The sequence below is a fragment of the Tachypleus tridentatus genome, chromosome 13 (genome assembly GCF_004210375.1).
Source record: "Tachypleus tridentatus isolate NWPU-2018 chromosome 13, ASM421037v1, whole genome shotgun sequence".
Taxonomy (NCBI): domain Eukaryota; kingdom Metazoa; phylum Arthropoda; class Merostomata; order Xiphosura; family Limulidae; genus Tachypleus; species Tachypleus tridentatus.
In genome coordinates this window covers 71,755,225-71,760,813 of record NC_134837.1, presented here as the reverse complement: position 1 = coordinate 71,760,813, position 5,589 = coordinate 71,755,225, and positions in this window count along the sequence as shown.

Sequence of the window (5,589 nt, the reverse complement as noted above, 5' to 3'; positions counted from 1 at the left end):
TGTAGAAAGCCCCAGTGCAGAGCCGAAGTCCTTGATGATGAATGGGGTCCAGCATCTTTAAGGCCGAGGTCCTGGCAGAGCCATAGACCAGTGATCATAGTCGAGTTTTGATCGAAAAATAGCACGATATCTCTTTAGTACAGAACATCAATCTGCTCCCCAAGTGGTGGAAGAGAGAACACGTACAATGTTCAGTGCTCTTGTACATTTGGCCCGTAGCTGCTTGATATGTGGTATACAGGTCAGCTTACGGTCAAAGATACGCCCCAAGAACTTTGTCTCATAGACCACGGGCAGCACAACTTCACCGATACAGAGTTCAGGATCAGGGTAAATACCCTGTTGGTGGAAAAGTGCATGCAAATGGTTTTAGAGAGAAAAGTTAAAGCTGTTTGCTGTGGTCCATTTCAGTAAATGATTGAGGGCAGTCTGCAGCTCCTGCTCAACATATCTCATGTTCACCACGGACATCAGATGTGAAAGTTGTTCAGTGTGATATTAATCTATATAATAAAAAATGTGACACTCAAAACACAGCCGTGAGGGGCTCAAACTTCTCGTAGAAAAGATCTGGAAAGTGTCGAACCCACACGTACTTGGAACCTCCTGTCCATTAAATTTTTTTAAATAAAAATGGGCAAATGGCTACGTCATCCATACATACATGTGGAGGTCTCGCAAAATGCCACACCTCCATATTGTATCATAAGCCTTCTCCATGCCAAAAAACATTAATACAAGATCTTGTCGTTTGAGAAAGGCTTCTCTGATTGATGTTTCAAGTCAAATCAGGTAGTCCACAGTGGAGTGCTGTCGTCGGAACCCATACCGGATGGACGAAAGGAGGTTGTTTCATTCGAGGAACCAAACGAGACGAGCATTAACCATTCTCTCTGAAGTCTTAGAAATACAGCTCGTCAATGCAATTGGATGGAAGTTCAAAAGAATCTTGGGATCCTTCCCAGGCTTAGAAAAAGATAGAACAATAGCCTGGCACCAGGAAAAACATTTTCTTGTCGATCTGGTTAAAAACAATCAGAAGAATAGCAAGAGAAGCAGGAGATAGATAGTGCAGCATTTGATAGTGTACATCATCAGGTCCAACCAATGTACTGCCAGACCGATGAAGGGCCAGTTTGAGTTCCACCAATGTAAAGGGACAATTAGAATCAACTTGAAAGGAAAGAGGTGATTGCTTTGCACAAGTCTTGATGGCTAAGAAGGTGGAGGAAGAAGCAGAAGTACTAGATACCAGGCAAAAGCTTTTACCTGAAGTATCAGCAATGCTTTGGGTATCAGTTACATCCTGGCTATCGGAAAGCAAGATCGAGAGGGGAACAGAATTATATCGTCCAATGACTTTTGAATCTTTTCCCATATGACCTTGAAACTGGTGGTAGAAGATATGCTGGTTGTGAACTTAATCCGAGATTCCTTCTGGCTTTGACACTTCTTACCCACCGAGCATGTGCACAGGCCTGCTGGAAAGCAATGCAGTGCAACTATGGGACACCTACAAAAAGTATCCCAGACTCGTTTTTGATCCTTCTGTGCCATGTGGCAAGCAGGATTCTACCACGGACGAGGATATCGTGGAAAATGTAACGAGGTTTTAAGAATACATCGAGCAACTGGTTGTATAATACAGTCAGTTACTGCTGCCACACATTCGTCTGTTGATGGCTCACAGACAATGGCAGGATAAAGTTCTGCAAGAGCAGTGAAAGAGGGTCAAGTTTGCTTGATCCAGTTTCCACCAGGGCACGCGGGTCGGGTGACATCAACCACAGCCAGTCTCTCTCAAAATTATAGGAAAATGATCGCTGCCTCGTGGATTATTGTAACCCAGCAGGAAAAATGGGAGAATAGTGAAGGGGAGCAAATCGAGAGATCAATAGCAGTAAAGAACTGACTATGTGCATGAAAACAAGTAGAAGAACCATTATTAAAAAGAGAAAGGTTGTGATAAGAGAACTTATGCTATACAGAGTGACCCCTTCTATCAATATCAGCACTTCCCCAGAGAAGATGATGTCCATTAAAGTCCTCCAGGATAAGAAAGGAAGATGGCAGTTATTCAATGAGAACATCAAGGTCTGATTGATTATATGTCTCTCCAGGAGACAGGTAGAGAGAACAAACAGTGATGGTTCGATCCAAGGAAACACGGATGGTTATGGCCTCCAAGGGTGTCGAGTGGCAAAGACAGGGTGGGCACATGCTGATCAACCAACAGTTCCACCCCTCCATGCAGTCGTCCATCACTAAGCCTGCCATTTCTGTACAAAGAAGAGCAATGTAAGGTGACTGTATCGGCAAGTTTCATAAATGTTTCCTGTAAGGAAAAACATACAGGACGGTAGGAAGCAATCAGTGTTTTGATGTCATCCAGATTAGAACGTAAACCTCGACAGTTCCATTGTATCAAAATGTCCATGTTTATTTACATGTAGGCGAATTGGGTGAAGAACCCTTGTTTACGACGTCTTTTTTCTTTACTGTCTTTATTCGAGGGAGGTCAATCGACCTCCATAGATCCCGCCCTAGCTTGATTGGGCAGGTCTTTGCTGTTGGAAGAGGATTCCATCGACTGAGGTCGTGAACGAATGATCGTTTTGCATCTTGGGATGGGAGAAAATGTATCCGAGGAAATGGCTGTACCCAAAACCAAAGAAAGTGGATCTTGGGATTTGCTGGAATGTTTTTAAAAGACAGAGATGGGTGTTGAAGTTAATTCATCAACTTTTTAACCAGAAGAGAACGATTCTTTAGGAGGTACAGAGAGACCTGTCTGCACTCCCACAGTAGCTGTGGAATGAAGTGCAACAGTATAGTCCGAGATGAAGTGGTGGACAACACTTTCCAAGCCTCAGGAAAAGTAATGTTGTGAATCGTTTTCAAATGCTGCACCTCTTTTTCTTCCAACCATTTAAAGGCAAGAATGAAAGTGAGACGGGCGAGAGCCATTACAATTGATGCAATGAGGTTCCATTTCACACTCATAGGCATCGTGGTCCTTGTCACCACAACGAGCACACGTCAAGGAACCACGACATGATGTTTTGAGTGACCAAACTGCCGACACTGGAAACATCCGAGAGGGTTTGGAATGTATGGTCGTACCCTGCAATTAAGGTAACCTGCCTTGATGGTGGCAGGTGGACGTGGTGAAGTAAATGTCAGAATGAGGACAATGGTTGGCATCATACTTCCATCTTTGCAAATGGAAATATGCCTCACTGCAGAAACTCCTTGAATGGAGAAACCAGTGAGAATCTCTGACTCGGGGATGTTCTTCAAATCCCTCTCAACATAACTCCTCATGATGAATTCAAAGCAGCACGAGGTGTAACCTCAATAGGTATATATCCCCAACTACCTTTCAATGCAAGAGAAGTTCACTGTGTTGAGATGTGGATGTTTCCACCAATATGTCACCAGATCGAAGCTTCTTTACTGACTTTGGAGAGCCAACAAGTCCCTTCTGAATGAAAAAGGAAGACATTTGCCCTAAAGATTTGTCTGAAAGAGAATGTAGTATAAGAAAATGAGGTATTACAAGTGTTCTAGATGTTGAAGATTGCTGCTCAGAACCTTCAAGACATGGTTGTTTACCTATGGACTGTTTTTCACTATTTTATTCAAGTGTTTATTTGGAGGATCCATAATAAAAAAAGGAATATTTTTTGCCCACTGACCCCACCCACGATGGAGCCCTACAATGCCAAACAAGAACACTACATCTATGCCAGGGTTTCGTGAGCACTATATACCCAAACACCAGCATCAGATACAATGTCTAGAACACCTGTTAAGAACATCCAACACTGATACTTGGTTGACCCGAGGCCAAGTGGACCACCCAAAAGCCGCCCGTCTACAGGAATTCAAAGTCAAATTGCTGTGTTAGGGTTGGACCTCTCAAACACCAGGATCCTCTCCTCCCCTTCACGGATCACCATGCACGGCAAACACGTGGGTAAATGTTTAGATCCCAAAGGAGGTAAACTGAAAGAGCAGAACCTTCCCTTGGAGGTCCCCTCACCACGTACAAAAATCCAAAGGGCTGCCGATGGAACCTAGCCCGTTTTTCAAATTCTAAATTCGCGTTTTCTCGTCAGCAGAAAAGAACACAATAAATCAGATGCCGTTGGAAGCTGGGCATAATCCGAGGGTCGCGAGTTCGAATCCCCGTCGTACCAAACATGCTCGACCTTTCAGCCGTGGGGGCATTATAAGTGAGGGTCAATCCCACTATTCGTTGGTGGTGATGACCAGCTGCATTTCCTCTAGTCTTACGCTGCTAAATTAGGGATGACTGGTGCAGATAGCCCTTGAGTAGCTTTGCGCGAAATTTACAAAAAAACACGCCGTCTCCTCGTTGATCCAATAAATTCACCTCTTCTTTTCTCAAGAGAAAATAAATTTTAACCTATCCTTTTTCAAGTAATCCTTTCATTCCTGGAATCATGTAGTAGTCTTCCTTTCAACCCTGGCTTTGTGGTTATAGCGTTCAACTCATAATTTGAGGATCACTGGTTCGAATCTCTATCATCGACAAACCTAGCTCTATCAGCCGTAGAAGTGTTATACAGAGACGGTCAATCACCCTATTCGTTGGTAAAATGAGCAACTCAACAGTTGGCGGTGTTAACTAGCTATCTTCCCTTTAATCTATACTGCTAAATTAAGAACTGCTAGAGAAGTTAGGTCAACTTATTGACTTGTATACACAATTACCTTCCTCGATACCTTTTAAAATACATTGTAAAATTCGATTAACATTACTAATAACAACAGAACAATGCCTCGACGGTATAAAGGACTCAACCACGCTCACATTCTTTTCTACAACCATAGTACTGAGGAGTAAGGACGGGGGTCTGTATCTGTTTCAAACGTGTGGTTCAAATTAAGATAACCTAAATACATTACCTTACCAAATACATTATAAACAAACACCTCCAAGCCATTTCACAGCACTTCAGTATCTCAAATACAACTAGAAATACCTAAGAACGAAGGGTTTATCAGATTGTTTCTTTAATGAAAAGCAATACCGACGTATTCAACACAGATGCTCAAACCCCAGATTTCTGCATTAGAAATCCGTACACTAACTGCTGATCCACCAGGGGACACTATTATCAGGAAACTTTATCAATGCCCGAATAATGTTTTTATCAACATTGTTAGTCAACCAAACAAATCAAAGACTCAAGTACTGGTTCCCAGTCTGGAGGTGAAAAACCAGACTGAAACAAAGTGTAGACTGGTGTGGAATTTGGCACGAGACAAACTGAAACATGTTTTTATAATGGTCAAAACATCTAATTACTTAAAGGTGTGCACAGTCCAGCGCATTTTTAACCATTCTGCTGGTAATACATTTTATGGCGGTACACAGATGTCATAAAAAAATTGTAGAGAGATTATTTTTGGTGGTTTCAAGTTACAGCTACATATCCAAAGAGCTGAGAAAGACGTCAAGGTAAACATTTTTCATCATGTAGTGGACTGTTCCATTTGTGCAATTTAATTACTTACACAGTAGATTGCATTATCTAACATCCAATAACTGTTCACAAC